General features: G+C 60.7%; 1 protein-coding gene across 6 annotated transcripts in view; it reads right to left on the bottom strand.

Annotated features, from left to right (window-relative positions):
* DLGAP4 (DLG associated protein 4) overlaps positions 1 to 12,928 on the bottom strand; it is a 157,252-nt gene extending 144,324 nt beyond the window's left edge. For 2 of the 6 annotated variants that reach the window (XM_053992756.1, XM_053992758.1), the window contains exon 1: positions 12,856 to 12,928. The gene's annotated coding sequence lies outside the window, so the exon portion shown is untranslated. The remainder of the gene's footprint in view (positions 1 to 12,855) is intronic. The other 4 variants (XM_053992759.1, XM_053992757.1, XM_053992760.1 and 1 more) reach the window with 2 other exon arrangements.
* Between the last annotated feature and the right edge of the window lie 2,249 nt (positions 12,929 to 15,177).

Raw genomic sequence — 15,177 nt, 5'->3', positions numbered from 1 at the left:
TCCCTGGGGCACCAGGGCAGGGATCCCCCTGCCTTCCAGCCCACTGGGACCCCCTTGGGGTCTCCCAGCCTGCTGCCCCTGGGCACTGGGCCAGCCCTGGCACAGCATCACCCAGCACAGGATTGCACAGCCACTGGAAGGTGGGGGGGGAGGGAAGCCTCAGGTGCAGGCGCAGGCACCCAGAGAGGAGCAGCTTCAGCACAGAGCCTGGCCCAGCCATCACCAGAGGACTTAAAATGCCATTAATGCATGCTTTCCATTTTAATGAAGTTAATCTACCTCTAAAAGCTCTTTATGCCCACAAATATATGAACTGAGAGAGAACAGGACCTGCAGCCACATTTTTACAGCATTTGAGCCTGGTTTTTGCAGCCACATATTTCCCAGCAAAGCAGCTGGGGGAAGAACATCCCCTGATGAGGCTGCAGCCCCTCCACTGTGCCAGTTACACGTGGAGATCCATGGCTTTCCAGGAAAAGCAAGATTCTACGTTCCCATTATGATAAAAGTTAGAAAAACAGTGAATTTCAGTGAAAAAATAGATACTCTCTTTTCTCAGCTGGGGAGGAGATGGTGCTGGCAGGAGGAGGTGCTCAGGGGGGTGATGAGAAGCCCCTGCCCAGCACAGTCACCTGGCCCTGGGCTCTCCCTGTCCCCCCTGCTCCCATCCCAGCCCATGGTGCCAGCCAGGCTCTCCCAGCAGGAGCTGGGCTGGGGCTGCCTCCAGCAGGTCCCTGCCGCTTTGCCAGCTAAGGATCATTTTCCCAATCTCCTGTTACTCCTGGACAGGGTGCAGGTGCCCTGGGTTTGATTCTCTGGCTCCTTTCCAGTTTCACCTTTCCTACCACTTGGGAAAACAGGATAGTTGGAGATGAATTTAAACCTGGCATGACTTCCTCAAACCCACAGGTCTGGATTTGTTCTTCCCTCCTCCTTGTGAATCCTGTGGAATGCAGCAATGCCAGCCCAGGTCTCAGTGCCAGCAGCCCCCTGGGGAGCGGCTCCTTCCTTCCTGCAGGGGAGGACAGACATAGCCACCTCCCCAAAAACGTCCAGCTGAGCAGAAACCTTCCCATCCCACCTGCAGAGCGAGGGAGGAGCAGGAATGGCACTGGAGGCTCCAACATGTCCAGGGGATAGGACAGCTTTCCCCCAGCAGAGGCAGGCTCTGAGGGCTCCTGTGATGGCCTAGATAAGGGATCCCTGCATGAGGGATGACCTGGGGCTCTCCTTGCCCACACAGCCCCCACTGAGACCCCGTTTGAGGGGTCCAGGGCACAGCTGAGTCCTCCCTAGCCACACTGGTGGTTTGCTCTCCACCATTCTGTCTTTCCAACCAAAATTGCCTCTCCCTCCAGCCTGCCCTGGCCTCTGGCAGCACTGCCAGGGCAGGAGATGCATCGTGCCCTGGGAGCCTCCAGCAGCACCCACCCTGCTGCCACCACTGTTCCTCTCGCGCTGTTCCTACAGCTCTGTCACAGCCCAGTGGGTCTCAGGAAAACTTGGGAGGTTCCAAACACCCCCGCTACCCTGGGGCCTCACCAAAGGCTGCTACAGGGCCCCTCCTGTGCCAGCAGTGAGGCAGGACGCCCCCAGCTGCACCCCAGAGTTCAGAGCACTGCGCAGGGCCAGCACCCAGGGCTCCTCCTCCCACCAAACTCCCCAAAGGCCACAATGTGCTGTGACTTTTCCTCATGGAAAAGGTCCCCGTGTGCCCCCAGCCCCAGGCACCCATCAGGGGGTGCCCCCCTGCCCATGGGGGGAGATGTCAAAGCAGCTGCTCCTCTCCCTGCTGCCCCTCTCCCTGCCAGAACAGCTCCAAGCCCCCAGCCCTGAGCCCAAGGCACACGGAATGTCCCCTCACACCCCTCTGAGGCAGGAAGGTTACAGCAGCTTCCCAGCCCCCGTGGAAACCAGTAGCTCAGTGTAAACAGATGTTTGTGGAAATAAATTTCCTCTTAGCTTTCTCTGAAATTTGCCTTTGTCCACAGCACCTTGGCCGCTCCTGCCATGGGCCATGGGATCTCCTGGAGCACCCACAGATCCACTCTAGACCATGATGGAACCTGGCAGAGGGATCCTGATGGACCTGGCTGCTCTGAACCCATCCCTGTGGGAGTGGCTGGAGGAATGGAGATGCCAAACACATTCCTGCCTTCTTGGCAGGGGCAAAAATGGCTGGGCTTGATGGATCTGATGACTCACAAAGCAGGAGTTCCTACAGAACTACGGAATATCCTGAGTTGGAAGGGACCCACTGGGATCATGCAATCCAACCCCTGGCTCTGCACAGACACCCCAACAACTCCACCTTGGGCATCCCTGGCAGTGCTGTCCCAACACTCCTGGAGCTCTGGCAGCCTTGGGGCCGTGCCCATCCCCTGGGGAGCCTGGGCTGTGCCCAGCACCCTCTGGGAGAAGAACCTTTCCCTGAGATCCAACCTAAACCCGCCTGACAGCTCCATCTGGTAATTCCCAAACAGCTACAGCTCATCCTCATGGGGATGAGCAGTCCTGGAGGGTCCAGCCCGGGATGTGTGGGATGTTCTGGAGAAGAGATGCACAGCCATGCTGGGTGCCTCAGGCATGGACACTCCTGAACACCAGGATGGATGGAACAGGGCTCTGCAGAGGCAGTGCTGATGCAGTTTGGGGTGTTCTCTGTTGAAGTTAAAGCCTGACTCAGAGTGATTCCTCCAATCCCTGGTTTGCCTGTGGGGCTTTGTCTCCAAGGCCAGTCCCATGTCCTGCAGCTGTGTCAGGCACTGGATTTGGAGCACCTCTAAGCTGTGTCCTCACTGCACTGCCCTGCAGGAGGGGTTTGCTCTATTCACTGGATTTTTGGAAAAAGTTCTTCCCTGTGAGGATGATGAGGCCCTGGCACAGGGTGCCCAGAGAAAGCTGGGAGTGCCCCTTTGCTGGAAGTGTCCAAGATCAGGATGGAGGGGTTTGGAGGAACCTGATCTACTGGAAGGTGTCCCTGCCCAGGGCAGGCAGATGGAAGGGGCTGCGTGGTCTGTGAGGTCCTTTCAACCCTTTCAATCCTGGCAGGGAAGTGGGATGAGCCCAGGTGGGATGAGAGTCTGACCCAGCTCCCACCACCCCCTCCCTGACCCTCTCCTGCAGGTCACAGGGTCTCCCAAAGCCACCAAACCCCAGCAGAGGAGAGGGCACGTGGCCCCCAGCCAGGAGGCCAGCAGGCAGGGCTCCCCACTGGAAGTGGCTCACCTTGGCTGGGACGAGCGGTGCCACCAAAGTAGGGCTGCGGGGCACAGAACAGGGCGTCCCATCTAATTATATCAGCTGTGTCCCACAGAGAGCAGCAGGCACCCGGGCTGCCCTACTTCCTGAGCCCTCCTCTGGGCCGGCAGCGCTGTGCTGGTACCAGCCCTGGCACTGGGATGGTGCAGGAGGGAGCGGCACAGCTTGCACCCAGGACGGCCTGGCACAGCCCGGATGGAGCTTCCCTCTGGGCAGGAGGTGGCTTCTGGCTCTGGGGCACTTGGGGTGGATTGGTGGTCTCCATCCCACCCTGCATACCCTGGCCTGGCTCACACTGGGCTCCTCACAGGCTGTGAGTGATCCCACAGTCCCACAAGGCCCAGACACCAGAGCAGTGCCATGGGGCCAGGAGCCAGCCCAGCCCTGCCCTCCCACAGGACACTGGAGTCTGTGGCCAGGACAGGCGTGTCCCCACTGCCACACCTCCTACAAGCACCGCTGCTGGAGCCACAAAGGGCTCTGCAGCACAGGCTCCATGGGCACCTCAAACTTGACAGCGCCCTCACACCTCCTCCTGCCCCTCTCCCAGCCCAGCACTCGCTTTCCAGCTCAGCTCAGCCTGTGCCCCAGGAGGGCCTATCCCCCTCAAGGCTGTGGTAGGATCACAGAATCCCAGAATGGTTTGGGTTGGAAGAGACCTTAAAGCCCATCCAGTGCCACCCCTGCCATGGCATGGACACCTTGCACTGTCACAGGCTGCTCCAGCCCCATCCATCCTCGGCTTGGATGCTTCCAGGGAATGGGCATGGATAGCAGCCTTGTGCCAAGATCCTCTGGAGGTGGGTGGAGCCATTCAGGAGGTATTTGGCACCTCAGGCAGCACCAGGGCTCTGCCAGGAGCAAAACCCTCCTGCCTGTGATGGAACAACTGCAATGAACACACTCTGCTGGGATCATTCTCTGGCTTGGACAGTAGCAGGCAAGGGACTGGGCTGTAGCCAAGGACGCTCAGATCTGGTGGTGGAGGGGGTGAGAAGGGGGCAGCGGATCCCATCCAAAGTTCTCTGTGTTCAATCTCCCAGAAACTTCACTCTGGAGGTCCTGGCACAAGCCTCTCTCTCCTGACAAAGGATCTCTGGATGCTTCAGACAATCAGCAGCCTGTCCAAAGGCTGCCAGAGACTTGATCCCTCTGTGCATGCTTCGAGATGCCCCTTGGACCTCCCTGGGAGCTGCTCCTGGGGACCCCCTCCCTCCCAGCACCCAGCTGAGCCCTGCTGAGCACCTGCTGCTGGGGTGTGGGAGGCAGGCGTGGTCCTGCTCCCAGGGCTTCCAGGAGAGAGCCCCGAGCCCCTCTCAGGGAAGCCCAGGGGCTGGGGAGTGGCTGGGGGCTGCCTGGCCCCATCACCTGGGGGGATGATGGTTTAATCTGAGACTTATTTTGGTTGCTAGGTGATCAAATCATCCATCTGCTTGTGACTGGAGAGCGCTGTGAGTCAGCCCCTGCCACCAGCAGCAGAGGGGTTCACTGCAGCTCCCCGGCCTGGCTGTGCCCGGAATGCCAGGGGCTGCTCTGGCAGCAGAACCTGCCATGGGCACGGCAAACAGCTCCTGCCTGCGGAACTCAGGCTGCCACGGGGCTGGGGGCATCTTCCCACGTGCTCCTGGAGAACAAGACCCCCACAGGAGCGTGGAGAGCACCTCTGAGCTGTGTCCTCACTGCACTGCCCTGCAGGAGGGGTTTGCTCTATTGCATTGGATTTTTGGAAAAAAATGCTTCCCTCTGAGAGTGGGGAGGCCCTAGCACAGATGCCCAGAGAAAGCTGGGAGTGCCCCATCCCTGGAAGTGTCCAAGGCCAGGATGGATAGGGCTTGGAGGAACCTGATCTATTGGAAGGTGTCCCTGCCCACGGCAGGCAGATGGAAGGGGCTGCGTGGTCTGTGAGGTCCTTTCAACCCTTTCAATCCCATTCTGGTATTCAGTGATTCAATCCAGAGCAACCTTGAAGGATCAGATGAGCCCCACTGGTAGTACAGGCAGGTTTGGTGTTCCCCCCCAGCACAGCTCAGCCCCCCCAGCACTTTCCCCCTTCTGCAGGGCCATCACTACCCTTGCACACTGGGAGCTCAGGGAAAGCCAATAGGCTTCTCAGGAGAACAAGGCAGAAAGGCAACTGTTTGGGAGAAAATAACATTTTCATAAAGTGTTTGAAGTCATTTGGAGGAGGAAAGTGGGAAGGGAGAGGAATCAGAGTCTCTGTGAGTGTGCGATGTGTGCGTATGTGAGAGTGCGATAACAGGAGCCTCCCTCCCCGCAGAGGAGAAACCATCTCAGCTTCTCAGCTTTGGGAGAGTGTTGAGACACTGGGAAATTAAAGCAATGCCCATAGAACGTGTTTGCAAAGTCCAGCTTCTTCGGTGAGGCACCACGTGTAGGTGTCACACTGCTGCTGCCAGTGGGCATGTGCTGGGTACGGGCGCTGGGCGTGGGGCTGGGGCTGCCCAGGACCCCCACGCTCGGCCCCGTGCAGCCCTCGGGCCCCACCAGGGCCATGGGAATCTTCTGTGGGATCCACAGGCCTCTGTGGGAGCATCAGTGGCTGCCCCCTGCCCATGGCAGCCCCAAAGGAGGAGCTCTGCATCAGGTGAGTAACACCATGGATGGCAGAAATGGGACAGAAGCACGGCAGAGCAGCCGGAGCTGCCCCAAACTGCTTTCTCTGCTTTCTGCCACTGCATGTGGGCAAAAGACCCCCCGACTGTCCCCTCCCTCTTCCCCCACACCCCTCGTGCTGTGCCAGGGGCTCAGCCAGCACCAAGGTGGCCCCGCAGCATCCCAAGCCCAGTGCCCTGCATCCTAAATGCCGGGAGCTGGGCTGTGGCCTCCCCGCTGCTCTGCACAGCTCTCCCAGGTCCCCCGGCAACTATCACGACTTCTTAGTGCAAAGAGACTCATTAATGAAGTGGAAAAGGAGGAGGAGGAGCAGGCTGAACGGTCCCTCTTGAGGGACAGTGCAGCAAGGAGGAGGTGGAGGAGAGCGCTCAGTGTTGATCTCAGGATCAGCAGCCACCCGAGAGGGGAAGGACTGCCGGGGCAACGCCGGGCTGGAAGGGCTGAGGGCAGGCAGCCGGGGCTGGAGCCACACAGGGGCACGCAGGAATTCAGCCCCGTCAGTGCCTCAGTCCCACCGCAGCTCCCTCTCCCCAAGGGCAGGGGCAAAGGGACCTGTGGGCACCCATGGCAACCACTGGAAGTCAGGTGTGCCCAACCCGCAGGGCAGCAGCCCACGGCAGGGAGCTGCAGCTCCTCACAGCAGCCCTGGGAGGGAGGAGCGAGGGGGGAGGACAGGCTGGGCTGTGTGGGAAGAGCGTTTTCCTCCACATCAGCCGTTCCCAGTTCCCCAGCTGTCTCGGCAAGGCCTGGCTGCTGTGCCTGTGGGAAGCGTGGCCAGGGGGCTGCAGGGAGCCACTGCCCCCTGGCCACCGTCCCTGGCTGGGCAGCAGCCCTGGGAGCTGCCCACTCCTCAGGGGGGCAGTGCCACAGGAGGGGAAGGTTTCCATCCCAGCTCACAGCTCCGAGCAGAGCCCAGGAGACATGCACATGATGGGGCACATGGGCAGAAGCTCCTGCAGCTCTGAGGCCTCGCTCTATTCCTTGGGGCCCCAAACCTGGGGAGCCCCAGTGTGCAGCAGCCTCCTGTCCCCAGGTCACACAGGGGGTTCTGAGCCCTCCTGGGCCTCCACTGCTCCCGTGGGGGCAGCGGGGGGCTGCTGTCCCCTGCTCACAGCCCCAGCTCAGGCTGGGAACAGGACTCCTGAGCCTGCCCAGTGCCAGGAAAGGACTGAGGAGCTCATGAGGAGCTTGGTGCCCCATCCCTGCCCATCCCTTCTGCCTCCTCGTGCAAGGCACACAACTACTGGGAGCATCGTCCCTTCCATGAGCAGCTCCCCCTCAGGGAGCGTCACTGCATGTTAGGCAGGGCAGGACACAGCTCTGTGCTGTGAAGGTCTGGCTGTCCATGTCCCTCCATAAATCCAGGACTCTGCTTGGAAAGCACCACCCAAACCCTGGCCTGCCACGAGATCCGTGTTCCCATCCCAGAGGTTTTCCCCACAGCAGGCAGGGCAGGCAGGGAATGGTTCCAGTGGCTGTGAGGGGACAGCTGAGAACTGCTCCGTTCTGCAGCCATCTGAAACCTGGCACCTCCCAACTCTGTCACTGGGCCTTGAGCTCTACCCAAACTAGCAGCAGTGCCCAGCTGACACTGAAGAAGGGTGGGATATTTAGAAAATGCCAAACCAGCCCTTTCTGATTGTTCAGAAAATCGCCTCAAACTGTTCAGAACAAGAAAACCACTGGACAAAGGACCTTGTCCATCAACTGGGTCAGGCCTAACCTCAGCCCCAAGCCCCGGCTGCCCCAGCAGCTCTGCCCAGGAGGGAGGTGGTCCTGGGGGAAGGCAGCAGGTCTCTGTCCCACCTGGCTGCGGTGCCCATGTCCAGGACTTGCCCAAGCCCACGGCACCCCAGCCGAAGCCTCAGAGCAGCCATTCCAGCTCCAGCACGGGGAGGAGGAATCGGTCAAGGCAAGCAGCAAGGGAGCGTCACCTTCGCTCTTGCAGTGAGAATGGTGCCATTAAATCCTCTCTGCTGTGACACACGCTGAGCCTGTTCCGTGACTTTGGCAGGGGAATAACATTTTGGTGCCTATAAATACCGGGGCTGCTGTGCTGCTGGAGCAGCGGGACGGCCCTGCCCACCCTGGGAAGGCTCAGCCTGAGGGTGAGGGACAGCAGAGTATGGCAGGGCTGTGCCACCCCGGCCTGTGGTCAGTGGGCACAGAGGGCAAGAGCTGGGCAGGACGCAGGGGCACGGAGCTGAGCCCAGGAGCACGGGGGTAAGGGAATTATGGGAAGCACTGGCACTCTCAGGATGTTCCCAAAGCACACCGTGAGGGTGCCCGTGGCTGCAGCTGAGGACTCTGCTCTGACACACAACCAGCTCATCTCTGCCTCCCCATGGGGAGCCCAGGCACAGAGAGGGCTCTCACACCGCAGCAGGTACCAACAGAGGCTCCTCAGGGCACGAGGGGATGCTCTGAACACCCCAGGGACACTTGCTGCAGGAACTTCCCAGCTCTCTCAGTGGAGGGAAGCTGCTCCCTGTGGACTCCTGGCCATCAGCTGGGCCAGCCCAGGACCAACCTGAGGAATCAGTGACACCTCCAGCACCTGCTCCTCTCTCTACCAAGGCCCTGAGACACTGGGTGAAGAATATCCTTCAGCCCAGCTGAGAGGGAAGCAGTGGGAAGGTAACCCAAGCCTCCCCACCCCCAGGCAGGCTGTTCAGCCCCCCCGGAATGACTGGAGCCCAGTGCTGTCACCTGTCTGGCACCTGCCAGGGAAAATGGTGTGGGTGGTCCCTGTCCTGTGGAGACACACGGAGACAAACAGCTCAGGGTTTGGGATATTAAATACTTGACGTAAGGGGACTCTCATGATGTTCATCACAGGCCTCACCACTCCTCCTGAGCACAAGTGCCACCTCAGAGCTCCTGCAGAGAGCTTGGCTCCTCTGAGTCCTCAGCAGCAGCCCTATGGACAGCATGGGAGACACAGGGGACACCAAACCCAAAGGCAGCTCTTGGAGGCCTGAGGAAATGGGGTCCTTCCCTGTGGGAGTCGATTAAGAGATGTACAGAAGGGTCCACATATCGCAGGGACTACAGAAGCCAGGCCCAGGAACATCTAAACCAGCCCACAGCCAGCACAGTGTGGGTTTGGGGCTGTCTGTCCCTTTGTCCCCCATCCCATTCTCCCACAGAGGGCATAAACCCACCAAGACCACAGAATCATGGGATCAGAGACTGGTTTGTGTAGGAAGGGATCTTAAATATCATCTAGTTCCAACCCTCGGCCACGAGATCTCCACAATAGCTCTGGAAGCTGTGCTGTGCCTCGTTGCAGCAGCTTTGCTTTCCTGCCAAGAGTTGCAGCCAGGCCTCATCTGGGCAAAGCTCTCAGGAAAGACAATTTTCCTGACAGCCCATGGTCCAGAGCCACCAGACAAGCACAGGAAAGGCTGACATCCATGGGAGCCTTCCTGAACAGAGCCAGAGCTAGCACAGGAGGGCTCAGCATGGTAGGAACCTTCCCTCTACAATGTCTCTGCAGCAAGAAGAGGCTCAGGACCTTCTCATGCACACCCAAACCAGGGGGTCCCAGACAGAGCCCACAGCAGTGTCCATTGGGAGCTGCATGGTTGGTGTAACCATAGTCTGTGCCCACGGAGAGACCCAAGGGACCTCCCAGAGCAAAGCTGTGGGCAGGTACGAGGTGAGGAACACAAACATCTGCAAACCCTGCCATGGAGAGCAGCACAGGCCAAGCCTGGGCTGCAGGAGCTTGGTGCCAGCCCCTGGAGTGTAGCTTCAGCAAAACTGCTGTAGGGACCCAGCTTTCAGCACCTCAAACCTTGAGCCAAGGGCTTCCCTCACAGACCTGAGCAGAACCTTCACCTCTGTTTATTCTGCACAGAGCTAAACACACCCTCAAAATGAGAATAACAAAGCAGCCTCAGTGCCCAAAATGACTGCCCCTGACCACCCCAGTGACAGCCTGAGATCTCCTGCAGCCCCTTTGCCTCAGTGAGTGCCACCAGAGGCCCCTTCCAACAGGCTCCTGGTGGGAGCTGGACAGTGCTCAGCCTACCCCGGGCGGCCAGCACACCCCCTCCCTCCCAGAGGGGCTGTGGGGCTGCAGCTGGGGGCTGCCCAGTCCAGCATGGCTGGGCCAGGCACAGCCAGCTGTGGACCCTGGGCAGGATTCCCCCTGGAAACGGCAAGAAAAACCCCACCGAATTCCGAATCACCTCCTTGAAGCCCATCCAGGAGCAAACGGGAGCCAGCCCAGCTCCTGGCAGCCCAGCGCTGCTTCACCCGGGGCTGGCAGCCCCGGCCTGAGCCGGGCAGCAAACAGGGGACGCAGGTGGCTGTAGGGGCCAGAGCCCTGCCAGGGCCAGTCCTGGCGGGCTGCCCCGCTGCTCTGTTGCCCTGCGCTGCTGCCCTGCGCTGCGGATGGCACGGGGAGGATGCGGGAAGGCAGCTGCCATCTGGATCCAGGGCTCTCCATCTCTGCGGCGTGGCAGCAGTGCTCGGTGCTGATTGTGGGCAGATTAGAGGGGACACAGCGTGCTCATCCCCATCCTGCTGCGCTGCTGCTACCCAGGCTGGAAATAAAGCCTCATTTTTCATGCAAAGATGCACAATGGTTAACAGGGAAAAGCTTGCCTGGGAGGCATGCAGGTAGCAAACCAATTTCCAAACGGGTCTCCAATTACTCCTGATGGTTATTCGATTTACATTTCTTTTCTGGCTCACCAGATGTTGATGCTTCTAGGATGAAATTGGGCCCAGCACGAGGGTGTGGGAAGGTGCAGGAGTCTCCTGCTGCGGAGTGTCACATTTCCCTGGAGCTGCTGTGTTCCTCACCACTCACAGACATGCTTCCAACCGTACTGTGCGTCACGGACACAGAGAGGAGCGAGGGAGCCGGGCTGCTGCAGACACCGGAGCCACATCTGCCAAGCCCACAGCTGGAAAAGCCTAATTTTCCTGCCAGCACAAACGGAATCCCCGTGTCCCAGAGCAGGAGTGGCAGCTCCTACCAGGTGACAGCCTCCTCCGAGAAGCCCCTGGGCTGGTTCTGTGCTCTGCTTTCTCGGAGGAGAAGCAGTGGAGGTGGATTCATGAGGCTCGAGAGTCCATTTTACAGGAAATGCTCCAAGCTGCCCAGGTCCTGTGGAATGCCAGCCCCATGCCTCTGCATGGACACGGCTGCTGCTGGCACCGCAGGTGCCGGCCCCACACCAGGCATGGGGTCAGGAAGGTCAGCAAGGCTCTGCTCCTCAAAGGCATGTTGGTGCCAAGCTCCAATGGAAATGATGGCAACAAGGCTTTGAATCCCCTTCCTGCCTGGGCCTCATCCTGGAGCGGAGCTTCCAAGTGCGTCACGGCAAGGGCCCAGAGCAGATTTTGTTATGTCCTCTCCCCTGGAGGGGACTGGCACGTGGCGGAGACTGGCACGTGGAGGGGACATTTGTCTGCCCCTGCAAAAGTCTGATGATAGCACAATGACCCAACCACAACCCTGGTACTGATCCTGGCCCTTGGTGCAGCTGGAGAGGCAACGGGATGGCACACGGGGACAGGGACAGCAGGCACTGCCCTGCCATGCGCTGCCACTCGCTGCCAGCCAGCTCCATTCCCCACCGGCTCCACTGCCCACAGCCCCACTGGCTCTGGAGCACCTTTACATGGAAAAACCCGCTGGGACAAGGGTGAGGGTCGGGCAGAGGGGTGAGGGTCGGGCAGCTCTGCCTGCACACTGCAAACCATCCTGGCCCAGGGGAAGGACAGGGTACATCCCAGGTACAGCTAAAACAGGCCAGGGCCATGCTCAGTGGCAGTGGCCACTCATGACATGGGGACAGGTGCCCAGAGACCACCACGGCTGCAGCCAGGCTGGTCCCAGTGGGAACGGGCAGCTGTGGCATGGGCGTGCTCACACAATTCCCCACGCGTGCCTGCTCCCTCCATCACTCCCGTGCCTTCCTTGGCACACACCTCCAGCCCCACACCCTACACACCCACAGGGACATCACCAGTGACCGCTGCACATGCATGTGTGTGACACACACCCCCAGAGGGCACACGAACCCCAGAGGGGCACAGGCACCCTCAGAGGGGCAAAAAACCGCACATCCAAGGAGATCACACACATATCCAAGGGGAACACACGCACCCCGAATGAAGCACACGCAGGCGCGGGCCGCGCACACCCGCACGCCCGGGCTGGGGCCGCTCCCCCACCACGGCTCGCTGCGGAGGGCACGCACCGGGAATCGGGGCCACCCTCAGCCCCGCAGCTCGACCCCGGCCCCGCGCCGTGGGTCCCGCAGCCGGCACGGCTCCGCAGCGGGTCCCCGCACACGCGCCGGGCCGGGGGTTCCCGCACACGCACATATTTGTGATATTTGTGATGTGGGAGCAGCGAGGCAGCGGCGGGGCCGGGCTCTGCCGTGGCTCCCGCACCCCTGCGCAGCCGCGGCCCCGCCGCGCCGCAGCCCGCAGCAGCAGCCGGCCGCCCGCTGCCCCGCACGGACACGCGTGGGGTGGGCTGAGCCACGCCCCCGGGGTGCGGGATGTCTCTCACACACACGCTCACACACACACACACACGCTCTGAGCCCGGTTGCTCCGCAGCCACTTAACTCCTTGTTGCCCGTTCCCGCACCAGCCAGCCCAGCCCTGCACCAGCTAGCCCCTTCCCGCACCGTCCGGCCGCACACCCCGCTCCGTCCGGCCATCACTCCTGCACCGTCCGGCCGCACAGCCCTCACCGTCCGGCCACACACCCTGCACCGTCCGGCCATCCCTGCCGCAGCAGCCGGCCCCTTCCCGCATCAGCCAGCCCCTTCCCGCACCTCTCAGACTTCACCACGCACCGTCCATCCCTCCATCCCGCACCGTCCGAGCCGTTCCCCGCATCGTCCGTACCCTGGCCCCGCACCGTCCATCCCCGCGCCCCGCACCGCCCTCCCGCCCCGCTCCCGGCCCCCCGCAGCCCCTCCTCACCTGGCCCGGCTGTGCGGGTCCCGCGGCGGGGCAGCGCCCGCTGCTCACAGCGCCCCAGCGGGCTGGGCGGGGGGCCCGGCTCGGCTCGGCCCGGCCCGGCCCGGTCCGGCCCCGGCCCCGGCCCCGGCCGCTGGCCGGCCCCGCTGCCCCCCTGCCCACGGCGCGGTGCGGCCGCCTCGCCCCTATGCGGAGGCTCGAGCGGCACCGAGGCGATGCCCATTCATTCAGCTTGGCCCCCGCAGCCCTCCCCTTCCGCCCCGCGCCCCAGCTGCCTGCATGGAGGGGGCTGGCGATGCTGCAGCGGTACCCAGAGCCCCCGGAGAGCACAGTGCGGAGAGGAGGGAGGGAGAGGAGGAGGAAGGAGAGCAGAAGGAGGGAAGAGGAAAGAGGGAGAGTGAGATGGCTGCCCCCAAAACCAGAGCTGGATCTGGAGAAGACTCTGGGATTTCCACCAGGAAATCAGGGCAGGGAGCGGAGCGGGGCCGGCGCAGCACCCCCCGCCCAGCCCGGCACGGCAGCCCCAGCCCGGCTCCCGGGGATGCCAAGCCGGGGGCTGGGGGCTGCGGGCGGTGGGCATGGCCCCCTGCAGAACCCAGATGTCCCCACTGAGATGGGGCTGACCCAGATGGGGGACACCAACTTCCCCAGACAGGAGCTTTGCTTTAAGGACATAGAAAGCTCGGGGGGCACCTTTTGGTGGTGTTGCCAACCTGGTATTTGGGGACTGCACGTGTGGCTCCACACCTGCCCTTTTTGCAGAGCTCAGCTTTGCTCAGACGGGGCCCCTTGACCCTCACACACAGTCAGGACCCCCTCAAACGCATCAGGGTCCTGAGCCCTAGGATAAGGTCCTGCACGCCACATCAAAATTTCTCAGCTTTTCCTAATCTGGGTCTTGCCTAACCCCCTGGAAAATAATCCACTGACCATCTGCCACAGTGAAATTCATTTACAGCCTCGTACAAATTAGGCTCAACTGTTCACTTCCTGCTCCTTTTCTGCTCAGGGCTTTTGGTCACTCTGGTGCACGTGTGTCTTTCTTCCAATGGACTGGGATGTCCTTACCATGGACTGGGGGTGACCTTGCCATGGACTGGGATGTCCTTGCCTTGGACTGGGGGTGACCTTGCCAGCACTGGGCTACAGGGCAGTGCCTGCTCCTGACACGCTCTGGGATCTCGGGGTGCTTTGCTCCTGGCAGGATGGCATTCCCATGCTGCCGTGGCATTCCCAAGCCAGGATGTCATTCCCATGCTCAGCCTTGCCATGGGCTGGGATGTCCTTGCCATGGGCTGGAGGTGACCTTGCATGGATTGGGGGTGACCTTGCCAGCACTGGGTTGCAGGGCAGTGCCTGCTCTTGACATGCTCCGGGATCTTGGGGTGCTTTGCTCCTGATGGGATGGCATTCCCATGCCGGGATGGCATTCCCATGCCCAGAGCACAGAGTCCTGTCCTCGGGAGGGTCGAGGAGCCTGTTTGGGGGAACAATTTCTCTCTCTGGCTGCCCTTAGAGGTGTGTGCAGGGCAGGTAAGGAGCTTTCATGGACCCAGGCAGGACAGAGAGCAGGAGCTCTTGCATTTCCCTCTGCCAGGGATTCCCAGCCTGACCTCAGGTGATCCAGATATTGATCCAGGTGCTGGTGGTTTCAGAGGTGATTACAAATCCATGGATTTTACTGTTTTGGGATGCCTGGCCAGGGCTGCCCCGTGGGAGTGAGGTGATCAGAGGCAGGACTGCTCAGTTCTGTGAAACACCTCTGCAGTCCCTGCACCTGTGTTAAAGCCTGGCCTGAGGGGTGAGCACGGTGTGGGAGCAGCGACCACAGGGATTTTCCCATCCCTTTGCCCTGGTGCTTTTGCAAATGGAGAGCTGGCTTTCTGGGGAAGAGGCTTCATTCTCTAAAGAAAATGGAAATATACAGATTTTTTTTTCCTTCCTGTAGCAGATTCAGCAAAAGTGCAGCTGCCTTCCCAGTCCTGAATACAGAATTGACCATTCAGTTCATCCCTGAGGGGAAATGGCCCAGCAGAGAGGAACAACGAGCCCCACAGTGCTCTCTGCACCCTCCAAAGTCTTTCTCAACCCTGGCATTTTCCTCTCCCATATTCCAGGGGTGCCTGGCTCTCTTTGCAGGGCAGTGAAGGTTTTCCTCATATTTCCACCCCCCCCCCCCCCCCGAAAACCTATCAGCTTCAAAATGTATCATTTTTTCCCCTTAAATTGTAATTTTCCAGGTTATTTGTCCATGATGGAGCCTGGGGGTTAGAGGCACTGGGGAAACCAGAGCAGGAACTGGGTGAGTGCTGAAGGGCACCCCAG

This window comes from Vidua macroura, chromosome 17 (genome assembly GCF_024509145.1).
Source record: "Vidua macroura isolate BioBank_ID:100142 chromosome 17, ASM2450914v1, whole genome shotgun sequence".
NCBI lineage: Eukaryota > Metazoa > Chordata > Aves > Passeriformes > Viduidae > Vidua > Vidua macroura.
The sequence above is the reverse complement of the archived record's forward strand: the minus strand, read 5'-3'. Positions and strand labels throughout refer to the sequence as shown.